The sequence below is a fragment of the Haliotis cracherodii genome, unplaced genomic scaffold (genome assembly GCF_022045235.1).
Source record: "Haliotis cracherodii isolate W230 unplaced genomic scaffold, xgHalCrac1.p SCAF_7, whole genome shotgun sequence".
Taxonomy (NCBI): Eukaryota; Metazoa; Mollusca; class Gastropoda; order Lepetellida; family Haliotidae; genus Haliotis; species Haliotis cracherodii.
This window is the reverse complement of record NW_027266330.1, coordinates 27539844-27563455: the sequence shown is the minus strand read 5'-3', so window position 1 is coordinate 27563455 and position 23612 is coordinate 27539844. Positions and strand designations below refer to the sequence as shown.

The 23612-nt window shown below is 39.6% G+C and overlaps 1 pseudogene; it reads left to right on the top strand.

Annotated features, from left to right (window-relative positions):
* The first annotated feature begins 7764 nt into the window (after positions 1–7764).
* Positions 7765–23407, top strand: LOC139447448 (protein O-mannosyl-transferase TMTC4-like; annotated as a pseudogene).
* The last annotated feature ends 205 nt before the right edge of the window (positions 23408–23612 follow it).

Genomic DNA, 23612 nt, shown 5'->3' with positions numbered 1-23612 from the left:
AAAGTACTTGTATGTGCTCCACAAAATACTTGTATGTGTTCCACAAAGTACTTGTATGCTTCCTCAAAGTACTTGTATATGTCCCAACAAAGTACTTGTATTTGTTCCACAAAGTACTTGTATGTGTTCCTCAAAGTACTTGTATGTGTTCCACAAAGTACTTGTATGTGCTCCACAAAATGCTTGTATGTGTTCCTCAAAGTACTTGTATGTGTTCCACAAAGTACTTGTATGTGCTCCACAAAGTACTTGTATGTGCTCCACAAAGTACTTGTATGTGCTCCACAAAGTACTTGTATATGTTCCACAAAGTACTCGAGTGTGTTAGACAAAGTACTTGTATGTGTTGCACAAAGTACTTGTATGTGTTTCACAAAGTACTTGTATGTGATCCTCAAAATACTCGTATGTGTTCCACAAAGTACTTGTATGTGTTCCTCAAAGTACTTGTATGTGTTCCTCAAAGTACTTGTATGTGTTCCACAAAGTACTTGTATGTGATCCTCAAAATACTCGTATGTGTTCCACAAAGTACTTGTATGTGTTCCTCAAAGTACTTGTATGTGTTCCTCAAAGTACTTGTATGTGTTCCACAAAGTACTTGTATGTGATCCACAAAGTACTCGTATGTGTTCCACAAAGTACTTGTATGCGTTCCTCAAAGTACTTGTATATGTCCCAACAAAGTACTTGTATTTGTTCCACAAAGTACTTGTATGTGTTCCTCAAAGTACTTGTATGTGTTCCACAAAGTACTTGTATGCGTTCCTCAAAGTACTTGTATATGTCCCAACAAAGTACTTGTATTTGTTCCACAAAGTACTTGTATGTGTTCCTCAAAGTACTTGTATGTGTTCCTCAAAGTACTCGTATGTGTTCCACAAAGTACTTGTATGCGTTCCTCAAAGTACTTGTATATGTCCCAACAAAGTACTTGTATTTGTTCCACAAAGTACTTGTATGTGTTCCTCAAAGTACTTGTATGTGTTCCTCAAAGTACTTGTATGTGTTCCACAAAGTACTTGTATGTGCTCCACAAAGTACTTGTATGTGTTCCTCAAAGTACTTGTATGTGTTCCACAAAGTACTTGTATGTGTTCCTCAAAGTACTTGTATGTGTTCCACAAAGTACTTGTATGTGCTCCACAAAGTACTTGTATGTGTTCCTCAAAGTACTTGTATGTGTTCCACAAAGTACTTGTATGTGTTCCACAAAATACTTGTATGCGTTCCTCAAAGTACTTGTATATGTCCCAACAAAGTACTTGTATGTGTTCCTCAAAGTACTTGTATGTGTTCCACAAAGTACTTGTATGTGTTCCACAAAGTACTTGTATGCGTTCCTCAAAGTACTTGTATATGTCCCAACAAAGTACTTGTATTTGTTCCACAAAGTACTTGTATGTGTTCCTCAAAGTACTTGTATGTGTTCCACAAAGTACTTGTATGTGTTCCTCAAAGTACTTGTATATGTGTTCCACAAAGTACTTGTATGTGATCCACAAAGTACTCGTATGTGTTCCACAAAGTACTTGTATGCGTTCCTCAAAGTACTTGTATATGTCCCAACAAAGTACTTGTATGTGTTCCACAAAGTACTTGTATGTGTTCCTCAAAGTACTTGTATGTGTTCCACAAGGTACTTGTATGTGTTCCACAAAGTACTTGTATGTGTTGCACGAAGTGCTCGTTTGTACTGCTGGGAGTGTCTTGTCGTAGCTTGAAACACGCTCTTACTCCATCAAATACTAATAAATAAATAGGTGCATGATCTAGCTTTGCATTCACTGAAACATTTTTATTTATATAAGAACTACTATTATTCGAAATAAACAACTAGCTATTTATCAAGTAAACGAAATAATTATCCCTGGGAATTCCAGTGAGTGTGTGTTTAGGGCGGAAATTAGATAGACTAAGTACATAACCGTGAATGTGTTGATCATAAAACTGCCAACCATTAGTTCAGCCTAGTTGTACATATTTTGGCGAAACCAAGGAGAGCGGGTATGCAGTTGACAGAGGAAGAATCATACTCAGTGCGATTCATGATCTGAACAAGTGGCTCCAGATAAAGCCAGTTATAGTGCTCCGATCACTTACCCAATCGTAGCTACCCCACACCCAAAGTCATCCCTAAAAATAAGTAAATTAAAAAATATATAAAATAAATAAAATATCAATGTCAAAAGAGAAAACAGAGCAATTACAATTAAGTCAATTTCTTACTTCTCGCCTGCAACGTATAGCGCAGAATTCGCCCTGATTGTGGTCACAGGTGTCTCAGCCCTGTATAAATAATCGTTGTTCCCCAAAGACCTGAATGGCCTTGTTCTCTTTTCCCTGAGTGCGCTGACATACGGTGCACATTCTGACATACTGGGCGGAATGAAGTAAAGGGGCATTCACACGCCACAACTAGTTGTATGCAATTTGTTGTATGCAATTAGTTGTACGAACTGAAGTTGTATACTCGACATTCACACGACGGCGAGTTGCAGTTGCATACAACTCGGGTCTCGCGAGATCTCTGACAAAACGCTTGTCATTCACTAAATTATCGCTGGAATCCTGGTTGCCGAGTTTATGTTCAGACGCAAAGTTTTGAAAAAATCAACGCTGTGCGAGAATTGCGGTCGCGTGGTACTGGACCATTTGTAAATTACTGAATTTTTAACCCCATGTTGGAAAAATGAAAGACTGGTTTAAAGTGTTAAATGTTGTTCAAGTTGACGAGAAATCCTCTAAAATATGTAGCCATATTCGTACGTAGATAAAGTACAGTGCGACGAAATGTTATATTTGACAGCTTTATGTGAATTGTGGGCGAACAAAATACTGACTCATATTCGAACAACGTGATGATAGATATATTAAAATTGTACGATTATGTATACGAAAACGTTCTTGTTTTATTTGGCGAAAATAAAATTTCTACGATGACGTCAAAACACGAGGGAGAGGTCTACATGTACGAAGACAAAAAGGGGCATAACTCCGCTAAGCTTAAATGTGAGCCATTGTAACTCGGTATCTGTCATGTCCGTGGTGAGCATATGCTATGGCTCAGGACAATACATTCTAGTATTCTTTTGTTTATGTGTATCTACAAAGTTCCCACACTATCGAGTTTGATAACCACATTGGTTTCTTTTCTGGGACATTGAATGATTGTCATCCAAAATGTCCTGAAGACATATTTCAGATTTTGGGATAATATAGGAGAATGAAAATAAAAATCCTGAAAGAGCCCGATGTCCAGTTGAAACTAAATACTTTAAGGTTTTACCCAATTTATAAGTAACGTTGAAATCGGTACCACAAAAAAGTAACAGTATATTTCCACTAATATTCGTTCATAGTTTAGAAACTTTTGATTAAAAGAACAGAATGTTGGGTTTTATCACTACAACAGCTCCACAACCCCACAACCCCACACCCCCACACACCACACAACACCCCACACCCCACACCCCACTCCCACCAACAACACCAACAGAAATGCTCGGCCCCTATTTTGAAACGCGCACCTGATGCAATCTTCAGCTATCAATGTTCCGCAGATTAAATGAAAAATTCCAAATGTAAAACAAAAACTTGTCCACACATGAGTATACATTAATAAAAAATATAACGTGACGAATTTCCTTCAGGTATACAGCTACTATTACTTTAAGAAATTAAGTGCCTTTTTTCATTTAACATATCCATACACATTTGCCATAATCAAAATTTCACAATTCTCCAAAGGAAATATGTATATGCTTCAGTGTGTTACATTCACAAAGCTTTTTATAGGAAGATTTACATGAAGAATGTCAATTTCTGTGTTAAAACAAATAGCTGATTATTAACTTTATGGCATTTTAGATAATATTAGTAACAGCACTACATATATATACCCGTGTTGCAGCAGTTCCTTATTTTACTGGGTGAAAAGATAGAGATATTCAAAGATTGAAACAGTAAACTACTCCATGAAATGAATGCGTTGTATACTAATTCCCCCGCACCTCAAAGAAAATAACAAATATGTACAACGATGTTAATGTTGTCGTATACAAATGTGACATCACTACCGGTAACGTCCCATCATAACATAGCGAGTTTACTAATAGCAAAACTAGGATTGTTTAGAGTAGGTTGTACTGTGATGCTAGGATCACATATATATACTGAACCGCAAAAGAAACGTCACATCAAGTAACATTGCATGAAAATGTCATTGAATATCTGGGTAATTTTTGTCAAGGTGTCTAAAATTTAACATTACCTTGATGATAAAAATCCAAAGCAGATGACAATAAAACCGATCGCCCAAGTTCCGTGGAAATTGAAATTAAAATGTGTTCCCCCAATTCTTACCCTATAAAAATCCACCCAGATCGGATAACATTCATTCGTTATTGAATTGCTACCACATGCCAAGATTGACAAAACAATCAGCGACACCAAGCCCCTGGACCATTGCAATCTGGACAAACCGCCCGGCAAGTAGCCAATGCATTTCAAGACCATATACAGGCTCCAGCAACGGTCCCAGACCACCAACACTAGAGATGACCGACCACGTAGTGGAAGACCAAGGGTCACCACCCGACGTCAGGATCGTCAGATTGTGCGACAACATCTTCAAGATCGCTATGTTACTGCTGCTGAAACTGCTCGACAGACCAAGATGACACACCAGCGACACATTAGTGCGGACACCGTGCGTCGACGATTGACGAGCAGACACCTCCATTGTCACAGGCCACACCGAGGACCAATTCTGACACCACGTCATCTCCGGGACCGTCTTCAGGGGGCAACACAGCACCAGAATAGGCGCCACCAGCAGTGGAGAAGAGTCCTCTTCTCAGACGAGAACCGTTACTGTATCTCTACAGCAGATGGCAAATAGACTCTGGCGACGCCGTGGGGAACAATATTCGGATGCTTGTGTTGTTGAGAGAGACTCGTGGGGTGGTCCAAGCATCATGGTGTGGGGTGGAATTGGTCTTGCACAGAGGGTCGGCCCTGTGGTCTTCCAGAACATCGGTCCAGGGAGAGGCAATGGTGTCACAGCAACCCGGTACATTGATCAAGTCTTGAGACCACACGCCATACCTCATTTGGCACGTCGTCGCAACCACGAGTTTCAGCATGATAACGCCCGTGCCCACATTGCGAGAGAAACAAGAGACTTCTTCTAGCAGAATCGCATCAGAACTATGCAGTGGCCTGCCCTCAGTCCCGATTTAAATTCCATTGAGCACCTGTGGGACGAGATTCAAAGACGGCTGAATGCCGTCCGACCAAGGCCAACAGTTTAACCTGGAGAATTATACCGATGCAAATGTCAAAATATATAATTTGGTACAATAGTTTTCTACGTACCTACTTTTCATAGGTCCTTTTTTGAGTGGTGACACTTAGGATACCGAAAAGCAGGAGTTACCGACGTGAATCGGAGTCGACATTTTTGTTTACAAATTGACGTGAAAATTTCACGTGATTTCGATACGCGTTTTGATTGGCTGTCGCATGAAAATAGAGCATGTCCTGTTCCGCACAACTAATGTCCAACAAGTTGCATACGTCAAAAAATGGACCGACTTGCCTGTTCACACGATACAATGTGTTGCATGCAACGAAGTGTATCCAACTAGTTGTACCGTACGAATGTCCCTTAAAACACGCCACTCACTTATGATTTGATCAAAACCATGTGGACGATTAACGACATCTCAGTGCTATCACACTGGTTTGAATTTCGAAAGCAAATGATTTGGATGATCGATATATGCACACATGTTCAAGTATTGACGAATTATGTATGCTGTTGTTGCGGAACATCGCGCCACGATAGCTCAGACCGTTGTTTATGTTTTAGGTCACTGGTTTTCCTCGCCCAAAATCTACATACTGAATGCATCGGGAATGACTGCGTGTAACACGTTTTAACTTTCTTGCTTTGATTCACTAAATACTAAATGAAAGCCATTACCGATGTTCACCCTCAGGAGGGCCGCCTCCGTGGTCTAGTGGTAGAGCGTCCGCCCGGAGAGCGGAAGGTGCGGGGTTCGATCCCCGGCCGCGTCATACGTTAAAAGATGGTGCTTGTTGTTACCCTGTCAATGCGCTCGGCATTGAGGGGCTAAAACAAGGACTGGTCGGCTCGGAGTCAGTATACTGTGTCTGAGTGGGGTATCCATGTTAAACTGAGGCATGGCATCTTAGTGAGCTAGCACTATAAATCGGCATCAGTCCGGACTAGTACAAGCAGACACACACACACACACACACACACACACACACACACACCCAATTTGATCTCACCTCACCTCATCTCACCTCACCCTCTGGAGTGGGTGCTTGATTACAGTGTATAAACTTACATGAGAAATGGTCTGCTCCAACCTATGCTTGTCGTACGAGGCGACTTAATGTACAGGGTGGCCAGGGTGGTCAGGGTCGGTGGCTTGGCTATTATAAGGGTAACGCTCTTTTTCAGGGCATTATCATTTGCAGAAGCCCGAGGTTTTCCATTAACTGCCCGACGAAGGACGACAGTTGAAAAGACCGAGGGCTTCTGCAAATGATAATGCCCTGAAAAAGAGCGTTACCGTTATTATAGCTAAAATGGATGGAATTTGTTACCAAATAAAAAGAAACAACAGCATCGATTTTGAAACATTTACTGCAATCAACACGAATGTCACTGACCACATTTTACAAATATGGAAACGTCATAGAACAAACCAGATGACGTCACTATAATACGTGACGTCATTTTCTCTAACCTTTGACGTCACCTAACAGCGGCTTGATAATTGCCCGTCGTCAAACAATATGAGGGCATTATCAAGTTACAGTGTGCGGGCGGTTTAATGATAATTCTATCCATTTTAGCTATAATAGCGTGTAATCATACCCTATCAATCACAAAAAGCAAAACTAGCATCTTGTTACATCGTGCACAATGGTAAGAGCAGTAATGTTGTGAAACAATATTGCTACTAGTCAACTTTGAACGCACAGGATGTCCTCCGAGTACAGAAACGTGTTTCTCAACACTAAGCATATGTCGAATCTGTGTCAGCATGCATGATCACAAAGCATATAATCGATGTGTTGTTGTGAACAGGCTTCAGTGGGCCCGTGTCATATTACTTCAGTGATACCGGTTATCGGCAGCGAATAATCCGAATGTTGTTACATTTATTTATTTATTTATTTATTTATTTATTTATTTATTTATTTATTTATTTATTTATTTATTTATTTATTCATTTCATTTTCCATCATATTTTACATTTCAATATCATACATGGAGTGTGCATGGATTTATTGTGACATTATTGGCATGTTTGTATCCGTATGGGGTTACATTTATTTATTTATTTATTTATTTATTTATTTATTTATTTATTTATTTATTTATTCCATTTTCCATTATATTTTTACATTTCACTATCATACATGGAGTGTGCATGAAATTATTGTGACATTATTGGTATGTTTGTATCCGAATATTAGCTAAATCCCCGATCCCCGATCCTGTTGAACATATCACTAAACAACAGCTGTTTATATGTCATTACATCTAAACAGTCGTTGTATTGACTCTACTTCCAAAATGCCACTGATACCATGGCCTGGCACATGTTACCGTCCAAATAACTCTGTGAACACCTTGTTTTAATCGATAACGCTGAGAATATCGATGTGTGCTCGGACGGAAATGTCAGCCACGTCAGACCAGGCTGTTCCCGTTGGTGAATGTTACACTCATCGAAGGGACACAACTGGTTATATGGAGGATCGCCCAGAACTTCAAACTCTGTAAGTAAAGGGGAATACTTGAAACTTCTTGCTTATCAATTCTTGTGACATATTGACAAGTAGTGTATTTATATTTTTTTATCTGAAACTGAAAGAAGTAAAGCACAGATTCGTCTCGTTTGAATTTAGACGGATGGAATGTCATACAAATATGAATATTATAGCCTGTCCAGCTATGTCAGGCGTGTTGTTTAATCTTGTAGCATGTCTAGCATACGTCAGCTAGGTAAGACGTGATGTCTCATCTGGGTGGTTGCTACACCATTAATGCTCACACAATAGACATCAATGAACGCATACAGTTGTTGCAAGACCCTATATATCTATGATATGTGTTCGACATTTACATTTTTGCACTAGAAGATCCAGGCTTTCTTTGAAAAGCGAATATCTTTAGTTTAAGGATATGCATAGCCGACTACCGAGGAAATACACATACTTTCTCCCGAGTGAGTTACTGTTCTAAGTTGTGGGTAATATCATGTTTTTTACCTTCATATAGCTGGAATATTGCTGAGTGCGGCGTTAAACAACAAACAAACCTAATATCATGTTTCAAGTGCAGCTGGTGCGCCCTCTCTCACTAGAATATCAAGGATTACTTTGAATATATTTGATTAATGACCTGCGTACCTCTGGAAACACAGTAACTTTATTTCTAGTTTATATTTAAATTTGAGGGAAATAATGTTTCTCAGGTGTGTGGTTTCATTCATGTTCTTGTTTTCAAGCCTAAATTAAGCAGTTTGTTCTATGATTAAAAAGCTACCGCAAAGGATACATGTTTATTTTTTAATTCGGTTGTAGCATCAGTGTATTCGATTCTCTCGTTTACAGGGAATTTTCATACCTCACTAGCACTTACTTTAATGGATCAGGCTTGGTCTCATACATGTGGATCATTGCTCGTGATACTGATTAATGGATTGTCTACTTCAGACTCGATTGTTTAAAGACCGATGGCGAACAGCAGTACTGCTGGATGTGACATCAGGCAATTAACAAACCCTTAAAATTGTGTCAGTGGCTGGTGCTATCGGTTGCTCAGGGCATACTCACACTTCCTGCGAACACTTCATGTCAGCCCTGATTTACGTGATCCATATATATTCCATGGACTGTACCCTGAAATATATACACATGCAACCTTAAACCTCTCGATATCTGCAGTTTACACTCACCATGCTGGGAGAAAGACCACTAGCATGGCGATCCAAGGAAATAGTTACCAGTCAGAGTGGGATGATGTTCTGCCTGTACCCAAACTCAGCTTCTCTGTGGCATCTGTCCTCGTCTTCTGTCTGGCGGTACTGTGTTTCGTGAACAGCCACGATGGAGACTTTGTGTTTGACGACACATGGGCCATCACCAAAAACAGGGATATCTTACCTGAAACTCCACTCACCGCCGTATTTGCTCATGATTTCTGGGGACAGCTGTTGGACGAGAAGAGTCACAAGTCCTACAGACCACTTACTGTGATGACCTACAGGTGAGACATCGATATTAAATCTTTGACCAATCGGTGTGTGAGAACAGAAGGAAGTGTTTCAGGTTGCACCAGCAGAGCAAGAGGTATACATATTTCCTCGCAGTCATTTTGCATTTGAAAGAGAATATTTTTATTCATCCAAAACAAGTGTTTACTTTTACAATTTATAAATTGGACTTTAATGTAAGACAATAGCATGTAACAAATTACAACAATGTCATTTCGCTGAACATGTTTTGTAAGAAAAACATCTTATCTCCAATTTCCTCTCCGCTCCCATAATGGATCTGTCTGATCTTACCCCCAAACAAGACATATCGAACTATTGTCAAAATCGTTGGCATTTAAATTTTCTTCATGCATTTAACTTTTATCACTTAGATTTACAAGTGGAAATACTTCTTTCTTTAAATTTCCGATACAACTTTAAAAAGATCAAGAGCGGTTACTATTATCTCGACTCGTGAAGATCCGGGTGGAATAGGTCTTCAGCAACCCATGCTTGCTGTAAAAGGCGACTATGCTTGTCGTAAAAGGTGACTAACGGAATCGGGTGGTCAGATTCGCTGACTTGGTTGATGCATGTCATCGATCGTTATTGCGTGGATCGATGCTCATGTTGTCAATCACTGGATTGTCTGGTCCAGACTCGATTATTTACATACCGCCGTCATTTAGCTGGAATATTGCTTAGTGCGGCGTTAAACAACAAACAAACAAACAAATATTTTTATCTTACTGATGCCTGATTCTTGATACTCTCCAGGTGGAACTATGCCTGGGCAGGTGGCCTTCATCCTCGGGGCTTCCACGTTGTCAACATCGTCCTGCACGGCTTGGTGTCGGTCATCTTCATGGCAGTCTTTTCTGTCCTCATGTCTGGTTACCAGGTGGACCAGGAATCTGCCAAGCCGGTGTTTGCCTCGCCCCGAGCTGCTCTCCTGTGTGCTGTGTTGTTTGCTGTGCATCCCATTCACACTGAAAGCGTGAGTTCAAACTCTTTTTAATGTTAATTTGTTGATGGATAACACACACAGACACACACATTGGTTTAATGTTTTGCATAAACATTCATCTTCGCTTCCAGAAAATATGTACATTGAGATCTATACATATTTCTTGTTGATGATGATAAGACATTTTCAGTTCTTGTGGAACGCCTTTAAACTTTTGTAATTAACAAACATTGTGGCTTTTACTCGACCTTGATCGTCACTATATGTTTCTGATGACTGGTGTACATTTATTCAATGTGGCTGGACAAATATATCCGATATTCTTACCTGTTTGACAAATACGGATACTGACTCAATACGGTTACTCACTCCAAATAATCACACACTCACTCTGTCATCTCATTCCAGCAGCTATTTGAAACTTGCAATTGTAATAACCCAGCCAGACATGCAAAACTTATGACTCCACATACAGGTTACACACAACCACATGTTTTCCCATAGACTTCTATAGTAACGTCATATTTGTTTTTAAATAACTAAGCATTCAACAGCTATAAACTGTACGTGTGTGCAGTTTGGCCTTAGAGCAGCAGAAAAACCCATAAAAAATGACTAGCTTAGCAAGCTCTTTTTCCGAGTACAGGAAGCTAAACACACCACCCACAGTTTCGCACCAAATGTCACCTCCTTGAAGATAGCTGTGGTCACATTCAGCATAAGTCATCATGTTGAAAAAGACAGTACTAGATATAGAAAAACATGGTCAGTTTTAATAACTGGATGGATGTACATTTGAAAGACATAAAAATCTTACAGAATATCCTCCAATCTGCACGAAAACCGCACTGTCCCAACTGGTTCTGATTTGGTGTAGTAGAACCTAATCCCTTGGCCTTCCTGTGTTCCAGATTGCTGGGGTCGTGGGTCGGGCTGACCTGCTCTGTGCCTTGACCTTCCTTCTGTCATTTCTACTGTATGCCAGGGCATGCGTCTCTTGTAAGTTGTGTTTCATGAACATAGGTATGCATAAACACATGTTCATGATATCGTCGGAGTCGTACTATAGACACTACTTTATGCAAAGATTCTATTAGACAAGGAAAGAGTTTTGTCGCTTTATTTATTATTATTTGTTTTGACACCTTACTAAATATATGCTCCCGTGGTTTTTGCCTTTTCTCAAATACCCTACTGACAATTAGAAAATGAACAAATGTTGTTATACCTGCAATGAATTTCGTGAGAACTGTGTGAAGGTCGTTATAGTATCAGTTCATCTGTTCTTTAAGCTTCATCTCTGGTGAGTTACCGTCCCGATTCCTTCTCCCTGGTGTCTGTACTGGCCAGTATGTGTCTGTGTGTCGTGTCCACCTTCTGTAAGGAGCAGGGCATCACTGTCATAGTAAGTGGCATCTCACCGTAATAGCAGCTTTCACCAAACCTTGTTGTGTTGGAATCATCTCGTCGGGGGATGGGGGGGGGGGGGGGGTGTAAATAAATTCATTGCTTCATTGAAACCACGGAAAAGAGGGATCAATCACTTCTACCCCAGAAACCTAATGGTCCACAATGATTTGTGAAATTCACAAACAAGACCTACAAACAGTTACATCCATGATCATTTATTTTCTATATTCTAGATATATATTCTTTTAATATCTTATTCTATTTCTACTGCAATGCTTAATTGAGGTGTGTACCTACAGATGTTAGTTACATGTTCTTGCAATGTGTTTGGTCCTCAAGTTTACATGTTTATTGTATTTGCAGGGTATTTGTAGCGTGTTTGACATCGTCGTTGTGTGTAGAGTCGATCCTTTCCAGCTGATGTCCTTAAGACAACATCACATCAAGAGCAAGGTGAATGAACCAACGACATGGATAAAGGAGCTTATTCTGTTTTTCCACATCAAATAAAACTCTTCATCATTTAAGACATTATCTACACATGAGTAATAATTGTCAACAGACAATCCAGTGGTTGATATCATGAGCATCGATCCACGCAGTTGGGATCGATTACGTGCATCAACCATGTTAGCGAGCCTGACCACCCGGTCCCGTTAGTACGACAAGCATAGTCGCCTTTTACGGCAAGCATGTGTTGCTAAAGACCTATTCTAACCCGGATCTTCACGGGTCGAGTAATATATTGATGGAATCAGTTTGGCCATTTGGACATGTAGAGGCAATACATGAATTGTATTATCTATCTATTATTTATCTATCTATTTACAACTGATAAACGTAATACTGTAAATTATTAGTTCAAAATAAACGATATACCTGTTGGTAAACGATATGCCCTCGTGTAGATATGAACATGAATAAACATGAAACATTGTATTGACTTGGCTCTGTGTTTAAGATCAAAGTTGTTTTGGTTACAGCCAAAATGGGTTTTGAGTCTCATCAAGCGTCATCTCGTCCTGTTACTGACTGGCGTGGTACTCCTCATCAGTAGGCTATGGATAATGAGATCATCAACACCTAACTTCTCTGAGGATGATAATCCACATACCATGGTCAACGGTACACTATTTAAGGTAAGATGTAATATAGGTTTACTGAAGTCCAACAGTGCAATACTCGGTGAAACCGTTTTTTCCTGACACTATAATGGGTATAAAGCCACTATCCTGATATACATTTCATTCTTTCATTTGAATTGCATTAAAACATCAAATTCTACAACTTGCTTTTAGATTTTAAACTACAACTATCTCTATGCAATGAACTCCTGGCTGCTGTTAAATCCATGGTGGCTGTGTTTTGATTGGTCGATGGGCTGTATACCTGTCATCACCTCATTGGCTGATCCCAGAATACTGGCAGTCATTGCTCTCTGGACGGGATGTGGTGCTTTGTTCTATCACTGTTACCATGGAGAACTCACCAGCTATCGCAGGTATGTCTAGTTTAATCTGAAGTGCGCGAATATAAAGAAGCATTAGGAAAGTTAAGGAAATGTACCCTTTGTATATGTATTAGCGTAATGGACATTCCCGTTAATTGTTTATCAGAAAAAACAAACGGAAATATAATCGGATGTCAATGTTGATACAATGTTTCAACAACATTTCGGTCAATAGTAAAATGATGTCTCGTTGATTTGATTTTTGTTGTGATTGAGACAGGACATTATTTTCGGTTTCTACATTTTGTAGGACACAATTTCAATATATAAACTCCCATGGACGGTCACGTATGGACATAAAAGCGACAAAACATTTTGAAAATCATAAGAAATCTATGAAAAGCAGAGTCTATTGTACGAATCCGACTATATTATAAGCATGTTTTCAGGAATCGCTACAAAATAGTGATCATGAAAAGGTGAGCGTATTCTGCCACAACGGTGGCACCCGTCCACAAACACATGCAAAGGCAACTTAATCAGTTCTCCTGAAAGAAAAAGAGGAACATACGATACAAAACACAATAAGGAATTACATTCGACATCCCTATTGTTACTGGTGCGTCAAATCCAGAAATGTGCTCCACATGTCTACCATAAATCCTTTAGAAAGCTTTACTTTGGGCCTTCAATTTTAACTTTGATCAAACACCTTTGTCGTATGACGCTGTTTAAAATCTTCGTAGAATAATGGGCGGCCGGGTAGCCTAGTGGTTAAAGCGTTCGCTCATCACGATGCAGGTCTCAGACGTTTAACCACTTCGGTGAAACCCACGAGCACGGGTATAGTGCTGACAAACCTAGAAACATAATCGGGGCGAACCCGTGCCCCCCCCCATGTGCCCCCACTAGAACGAACAGAACATCAAATACGTTTGGTATAAAATGGAAACAACACCAAGCACAATGTTTATTGTTACGTGCCGACTCCCAAATTGAAACAATAAGTTAACCCAGAAATCTGTATTAAACCAACAAACAAAGAAATGGTATACAATTAACAATTGTATTGTAAAATGATCTAGGTTTATATATCAACACAAATTACTGCACAATAATTACAATACCGTACACAATAACGTGGCAGTACAAAAGTCAGTGGTAGTACAAGTTTGTTTGTTTGTTTGTTTTGTTTGTTTGTTTTACGTGTCACTCAGCAATATTCCAGCTATATGACGGCGGTATGTAAATAATCGAGTTTGGACCAGACAATCAAGTGATTGATATCATGAGCGTCGATCCACGCAATTGGGATCGATGACATGCTTCAACCAAGTCAGCGAGCCTGACCACCCGATCCCGTTAGTTGCCTCTTACGACTAGCATAGTCACCTTTTACGACAAGCATGGGTTGCTGAAGACCTATTCTACCCCGGACCTTCATGGGTAGGTAGTACAATGACAGTATAAGATATAATAGCAGTGGTAAAAATATTCACCTAGCAGCAAAGTGGCCAAGTTTCCAAAATAGTCCTGGGATGGATATCCAGAGAGAAAACAATGACTTTGACACAAATGCTGGTCGATATGTAATGTGAGATGGAAGAGGAAAGTTCTTGCACCCTCATATGGTCTAAATACCTCCTAGAACCTTGTCTACACTGCTATACAAGTCTGGCCGTTCCGCAAGATTTTAGATTACAATTGACTCCAAAAAGCATCTTACATTATATAGTACTACATTCCTGATAACTAATTATTGTCAAAACACTATGTTATGAACTTCTACTGAATCTCAACAGAAACAATGTGATACAATTGCTACATTATTTAACAATACATGAAACTACCACATAATAGTATAAATAACGTTTGCTACATTTTACCGTCTTTTCTCTGCTTAGGATCCTGATAATTTCACTAGCCACGTTGGGAGTTCCCTTCCTGCCCGCCAGCAACCTGTTTTTCCGTGTGGGCTTCGTGATCGCAGAGAGGATCCTGTACCTGTCCTGTGCTGGCTTCTGTATGTTGGTGGTGCTCGGGGCAAGGCAGATCTGTCATCAACTACAACAGCATTGCATGGCAAAGAAGGTAGAGCTAAAAAAGATCATTCACTGCTAAGTGTAATTTACTCATTTCGAATGCCTCACTCTTCAATTCCATATTGAGGATCAAGGAGAACATTAAATACAAAAGTGATATGAAACGTGTGAATGTGTACATGGCGGACAAGGTGTCGCGAATAACGAATTTGGATATAACGCCCCCAGTTCTTTGGTGTTCGTTTACTGTACAGTAATGATACCTACATACAAGATTCAAAATGTCATGCTTATGAAATGTGTCGCCCCGATATGGCAGAAATTATCGCATCAATAGCATTGAATATTTGGCCATCGAAATATGAGCTTGAATTAGTCAGTCCTCTGTTTCAAAATCTTCGTTAGATTCAGGAAATGCAGATAATTCGGGTCCTTCTGATAATTTTGATGATTCATGTGATTCAGATTGTTTAGATGATTCAGATAATTGTGATGATTGAGAACGTTCTGACGATACAGATAATTCAGATATAAAAATAAAATAATTCTGATGATTCAGATACTTCTGATGATTGAGATGATTCAGATCATTTAGATCACTCAGCTTATTCGGACGATACAGATCATTCAGATGATGAAGGTCATTCTGATGGTTCAGAAAACTATATGATTCATGTGATTTATATAATTCAGATTTTCAGATATTTCAGATGATTCAGTAAATTCATATGATTCAGAAAATTCATATAATTCATCAGCAATTTCAACGTTATATTCTGTACGGCAGGTAGTGTCCGGAGGGTTTGTGCTCCTCGTTGTGGTATTTTTCTTACGGTCAACTGAGGTAAGTTCCCTTCACGCTCATGATATAAAAGGTGTAATGATTAGACATGATGTGATCATAGCCAGTGTACACTTTGGCTGGATCCACTGTAATGTATTCCACATACGCCCATCAACATTCATACTCGTCCATTGTGTCATGTGTCAGGTTACTCTTTCCCGCGTGATGCGACCACGTTGTGATAGGCCCGTGAAGATCCGAGATAGAATAGGTCTTCACCAACCCATGCTTGCCGTAAAAGGCAACTATGCTTGTCGTAAGAGGCGACTAACGGGATCGGGTGGTCAGGTTCGCTGACTTGGTTGATGCATGTCATCGATCGTTCTTGCGTGGATCGATGCTCATGTTGTCAATCAGTGGATAGTCTGGTCCAGACTCGATTATTTACATACCGCCGTCATATAGCTGGACTATTTGTGAGTGCGGCGTTATACAACAAACAAACAAAACAAAACATTGTGATACTACTACTCAGAGAGGAGCTGCATTTCACACTGTTTCAAACGATCACTGACACAATATTGACCAAGCTTTCTTCAGGTTTATTACCTCTGCCATCATAACAGTGCATCGACATGTAGGCCTTATTGATTAAAAGTTAGTATCAACCTTTATGACAAGTTACCAAGTGTACAGTGTACGTGAAACCATGTAGATCTATTGTTTAAGCGCTGTAAGGAGTATCGAGAAGAGCTGACCTTGTTCACATCTGGACTGAAGGTCTGTCCGCTGAATGCCAAGGTAGGTAGACACACCATCATCGTTATGCGTGATGTTTCCATGGGGGCAATCGTCATACAGCATGTTCTATAGATTCTCTATTTGGGGGAACACTTTTAACAACGGATTACCCACTGACACCATTATTAACATAGGGTATGTTTAAAGTGAGCGAGTAAGGATGGGTCTACGCCGCTTTCAGCAATATTCCAGCAATATAACGGCGGGAGACACCAGAAATGGGTCCACAAATTGGAGCCATGTGGGTAATCGAACCCAGGTCTTCAACGTGGCGACGAAAGCTTAAACCACTAGGCTACCCCACCGCCGTCTCAAGGCATATATTGTCACTGCAATTATGTAACATATCCTAACTATCAACGTTGGTGGTATCCTTTAATCCTGGTGTTATCCTTACTTTACACTGATCGATAATGAGTCATCAAATAGACAAATCCCATTTCATTACCTGTTGATGATGATCAGTAATATTAGATTGCGATAAATGGCACCAAGCCTGCGTCTATAACCTGTAATTCTCCACGTGTCACCTGTGTCTCCACGAACAACATTCAAATGAAATTCAAACATTCTACGTCAGAGAAACTGGTTCTATGGAGCGTGAAAGGCAAAATAGTTACGAACATTATATGAATGGATAATAAAAGCTTGATGATATTATACATTGTATTGAGTGATGTCGAGTAGTCTGAAGGGGCGGTCGGGTAGCCTTAGTGGTTAAAGCGTTCGATCGTCACGCCGAAGACACTGGTTCGATTCCCGACATGGGTACAATGTGTGAAGCCCCTTTCTGGTGTCCCCCGCCGTGATATTGCTAAAAGCGGCGTAAAACCATACTCACTCACTCACTCACGCGAGTAGTCTGAGAGCTAGCGCAAATACAATGACGGAACTTTTATTGAGCTTGTTGACCGTTCTTAAAAAAACTGCTTTATGCCACCACAATTGCCAAGATCAATGATCGATTTGCTGAACAGTTGTTGATAATGTTAGTTATCATATAAAAGCTTATGACATTTTAGCAGGTATTGTCGATGATTTGATGCTTTTAAGTTTATTGATTTAGTAATGTAGCACTGTTTGAGGTAATGAATCAGTATTGTGCAGACGAATTCAACCTTCGCATGTTTAAGCGAGCTGTGAACTTATAAAAAATCTTCTGTTCCTATAGTACTATATACCCAGTTCATATTAACGTCGTGTTTCCACAGGTCCACTACAATCTTGCTAGACTGCACACTGACATCAACAACACTGACATCGCTATCCATGAATTCAGGGAGGCTTTGAAGTACGTAGGCAGACGTCTAGAAGGTTGATACATATCCATCCAAACATACAATACGGCTCTCTATTAGGGTCCAAATGAAACTTTCTCACTGATATCCATACATGTTTTAGGGTTTTTTATCCATGAAGAAGTTATCACATGGGGCGCTTGTTTCCCCAGTCTTGGATTGGCGATTTGAAGACATGCAGTCTTCAAACATTTGATTAAACCTTAACTTGATGGATCCACAATAGTTAAGAGTTAAGACCTTTTTCTCATTATTTGTATCGTTTTTCCCTAAGATTAAAACCGCAACATGTCGGCGCAATGAACAACTTGGCCACCATCCTCAGAAAGAAAGGTGCCTTGGTTGAAGCAGAAGAGCTGCTGGAAAGAGCTGTCAGTGTCAGGTACCACACTTGCCTCGCCCGGTAGTTTCATAGGAAATACACGAAAGAAAGAATGTCCTTATTGTATGCTGCTATTCTTAAACTACTTGAAATTCAGGACTCTTTTAACACACTGAAAAATTGTGTGGGTACAATGCTAGAGGCAGTAAAGATCAAGCCTTAGGTCACATGTTGCTTCTGTTAAACTACAATAGAGGGAACATTTACAATTTAGTGTCACTTGTAGCCATTTTAGTTTGCAGAAAACCTTGCATATGGGAAACCTTCTAGAAACGTATTGGGCATCCCAGACAGTAGTCGAGCAACAATGCATGGTGCCTTTCAAATTATTTACTTTGTATATGTATTTGATCGTGGTTGGACTGTAATGCATTGGGTTATCGCACCTTAACACTGTTCATAATAAGATCATTCTAGACGCCCTGTGCATAGTTTAAGGTGAAACATCAGGTATAGGTTTGAGACGAAAGGTATTGGGTAACAGCACTCTGATCAACTTGCTGATGCTTGGCATCAATCCAATCCCGACTATGATAGTCGACCCGCAGATCCATGGCCTTGCTGTTGGTTTTCACCATGAAAGGTATATATGGCTTTCCTGACACAAGAAGTAGGCACACAATGATAAATACTTTTGAAAGCGGCATGAACTCAGTATATTCCCAATGTATTTTGTATTCCAGGACTGACCACGTGGAGGCCTGGATGAACCTGGGAGTTCTACAGGCAGAGTTGAACAAGAGGGAGTCGGCCGACGCCAGCTTCCGCAGTGCTCTCTTGCACTGTAAGGTGCACACGGACTGCATGTATGACCTCGGCAATCTGGTAGGTATACGAGTTCTGAATTGTGTTTCCAAAAACAACATATTACTTTTCATGTCAGAGGATGATCATATTTAATAAATACATTAACAGGGTGGTGTTTATTTTTCACTGTGCTGAGCATTACAGCCATCGAATCATTTATATTGCCCAGAGAAAAATCTGCAGACATGTTTCTTGATTCCTAACAGTTCTATATATTAAATAACCTCAACACAGCCCGAATGTAAAGGTTATATAAAGAAAGTGTTTCAGTCGTCACAGTTAGTAGTTACAGTTCTATTAAGTCTACTGTGTGATCGCACTAGTTTAAAATTCTCATTAACAACAAAGTCATTATGTTAGTCGAGCACATATGACCTGTCGTGAACATCTAACAATGATTACGTACCCCTAGTATCATATTGGATGATCATTAAGACATACTCATGATATAGTAGAAAGCAGAGATTTCTTATGAATATGGGAAGGGTTTTGTCGCTTTTATTTGCAAATACGAGATCAAATTCTCTGTCTGCAATGCTTTTATAGGGATCCTTAGCTCTCTATTGAAACAAAACAGTTACGATTTCAGTGCAGCATTTGGGATATATCTGTCTCCTCTTCTGGTTGTTCTCTACTGTGTTTTTCAATGAAGTTAGTCTGTCATCCACAGTAAAGTCGGCTTCAAGGGTAATGGTAGTTTCAGTAACCGCGGTTTTCTCCCCCAGTACTGGCACCTGGGACGCTACACAGAAGCCATCGACGCCTTTCACAATGTAACACAGGGTGCACCAACACACACTGCAGCCTGGGTGAAGTTCCTCCAGCTTCTCGAAGTTCTAGGTAAGAGACTTCAAGGGTTCTATTATCATATGCTTAGTACAATTTGACATTTCTTATTTCTAGTAACTCCATATATTCCTTTTGTTTATCTATGGAGTAAAACAAGCTAAAACTATTGGTTTCATGTGGGCTTACCATGCAGAGACATGTCTGCTAATTGTCCTTATACACTGCGCTCATCGCATATATATGACCCAACTACTTTTCTTCCATCCAGAGAAATACGACCACGCTATTGAGGTTGGAGAGAAGGCTCTGAAGGTATTGAAATATGAACCAGAGTTGACGTTTCGCCTGGCTAATATTTACCTAAAGAAAGAGAAGTACAAGGAAAGTGAGAAGCTCCTACTAACTGCCATCAAGCGAGACCCTCAGAATCCGTATCTACATCTAAATCTAGGTATGTCTGCTATACCAGTGAGCCAACATCCCTTACTATAAATATACAATGAAACCCTGTTACTTCTTACTCTATGTAATTCTTATGTTAGGTATGTATTGCACTGTACTGGGTAAATCCATGCAAAATAAGGCAAACAGGCAATAGTTAACTGAAATGTTTATTTTGGATTAGTTTGATCAGTTTAATGTAAATTCTATTTCTTTCATTTACCTTTTTCATCAATCTCCCATGTCGAGTATATGCCACATATAAGAATATCCTCCATTTCGAGTATATGTGACCCATAGCAACATCCTCAAAGTCGAGTATATGTGACCTATAGGAATATACCCCATGTCGAGTATATGTGACATAGAAATATCTTCCATATCGAGTATATCTGACCTATAGGAATATCCTTCATGTCGAGGATATGTAACATAGAAATATCCTCCATGTCGAGTATATATGACCTATCGGAATATCCTCCATGTCGAGTATATGTGTCTTATAGAAATATCTTCCATGTCGAGTATATGTGACCTATAGGAATATCCCCCATGTCGAGTATATGTGACTTAGAAATATTTTTCATGTCGAGTATATGTGACCTAGAGGAATATCCTCCATGTCGAGTATATGTGACATAGAAATGTCCTCCATGTCGAGTATATGTGACCAATAGGAATATCCTCCATGTCGAGTATATGTGACCTAGAGGAATATCCTCCATGTCGAGTATATGTGACATAGAAATGTCCTCCATGTCGAGTATATGTGACCTATAGGAATATCCTCCATGTCGAGTATGTGTGACCTATAGGAATATCCTCCATGTCGAGTATATCTGACCTATAGGAATATCCCCCATGTCGAGTATATGTGACATAGAAATATCTTTCATGTCGAGTATATGTGAACTATAGGAATATCTTTCATGTCGAGTATATGTGACCTATAGGAATATCTTCCATGTCGAGTATATGTGACCTATAGGAATATCCTCCATGTCGAGTATATGTGACCTATAGGAATATCTTTCATGTCGAGTATATGTGACCTATAGGAATATCTTTCATGTCGAGTATATGTGACCTATAGGAATATCTTCCATGTCGAGTATATGTGACCTATAGGAATATCCTCCATGTCGAGTATATCTGACCTATATATAGGAATATCCTCCATGTCGAGTATATGTGACCTATAGGAATATCTTTCATGTCGAGTATATGTGACCTATAGGAATATCCTTCATGTCGAGGATATGTAACATAGAAATATCCTCCATGTCGAGTATATATGACCTATCGGAATATCCTCCATGTCGAGTATATGTGTCTTATACAAATATCTTCCATGTCGAGTATATGTGACCTATAGGAATATCCCCCATGTCGAGTATATGTGACATAGAAATATCTTTCATGTCGAGTATATCTGGCCTATAGGAATATCCTCCATGTCGAGTATATGTGACCTATAGGAATATCTTTCATGTCGAGTATATGTGACCTATAGGAATATCTTTCATGTCGAGTATATGTGACCTATAGGAATATCTTCCATGTCGAGTATATGTGACCTATAGGAATATCCTCCATGTCGAGTATATGTGACCTATAGGAATATCTTTCATGTCGAGTATATGTGACCTATAGGAATATCTTTCATGTCGAGTATATGTGACCTATAGGAATATCTTTCATGTCGAGTATATGTGACCTATAGGAATATCCTCCATGTCGAGTATATCTGACCTTTATATAGGAATATCCTCCATGTCGAGTATATGTGACCTATAGGAATATCTTTCATGTCGAGTATATGTGACCTATAGGAATATCTTTCATGTCGAGTATATGTGACCTATAGGAATATCTTTCATGTCGAGTATATGTGACCTATAGGAATATCCTCCATGTTGAGTATATGTGACCTATAGGAATATCCTCCATGTCGAGGATATCTGACCTATAGGAATATCCTCCATGTCGAGGATATCTGACCTATAGGAATATCTTCCATGTTGAGTATATCTGACCTATAGGAATCTCCTCCATGTCGAGTATATGTGACCTATAGGAATATCCTCCATGTCGAGTATATGTGACCTTTAGGAATATCCTCCATGTCGAGGATATCTGACCTTTAGGAATATCCTTCATGTCGAGGATATGTGACTGATATGACTATCCTTCATGTCGAGGATATGTGACTGATATGACTATCCTTCATGTCGAGGATATGTGACTGATATGACTATCCTCCATGTCGAGGATATGTGACTGATATGACTATCCTCCATGTCGAGGATATGTGACTGATATGACTATCCTCCATGTCGAGGATATGTGACTGATATGACTATCCTCCATGTCGAGGATATGTGACTGATATGACTATCCTCCATGTCAGGTATGTGTGTCCCGGACCACTGTACATGTGGTTGTATACCTTGGTTATATATTCCGATTGAGTGATAGTTTTCTTACTTGTGAAGATCGTCCGTGCCTTTTGGTGTGTTGTGTGTACGTTTTATAAATATATGGACAGGGCTAGGATATGAGTATAGTGACAAGCCGCCTTTGAATCATTAGTCATCTGTAACATTTTCAAGTATTTGTTGGATACACACTCTGTGTGTTTGGTGTATGTTTAAATGTTACTTCAAACTAGTATAAGATGCTCTTCTGTTTTCAGGTGTACTATACTATCGGACAGGGAACAATGAGAAATCGGAGAAGGCCTACTTGATCGCACTGAAATTAGTGCCAAATGACCCGCTTATCCTGAAAAATCTCCAGGCACTTCACAGAAAGATGGGGAAAATCCCACCTGTCAGTCAATTGGTTATGGAAGATGGGAAAATAATATAAAAAGTGTTTATCTTGTATTGCAGTTGACGTTTTGTATGGTCTTTGTTCCTTTATAATAAAATCAGTGAATGTTATATGTGTGCTCGTGTGTTGATGTGCTAGGTTGTGCCAGCAAATCAATCGAAGTACGTTTTCATTCTCTTTGGATTTACAATGATGATGTTATCTAAAGTAGAGGGAGGGACGACGTATGTAGTAAAACTACAGTAGCCTTTATCACAGTTACATCGTGGCTTGTCCTTGAATGCGGAACCATGACCAC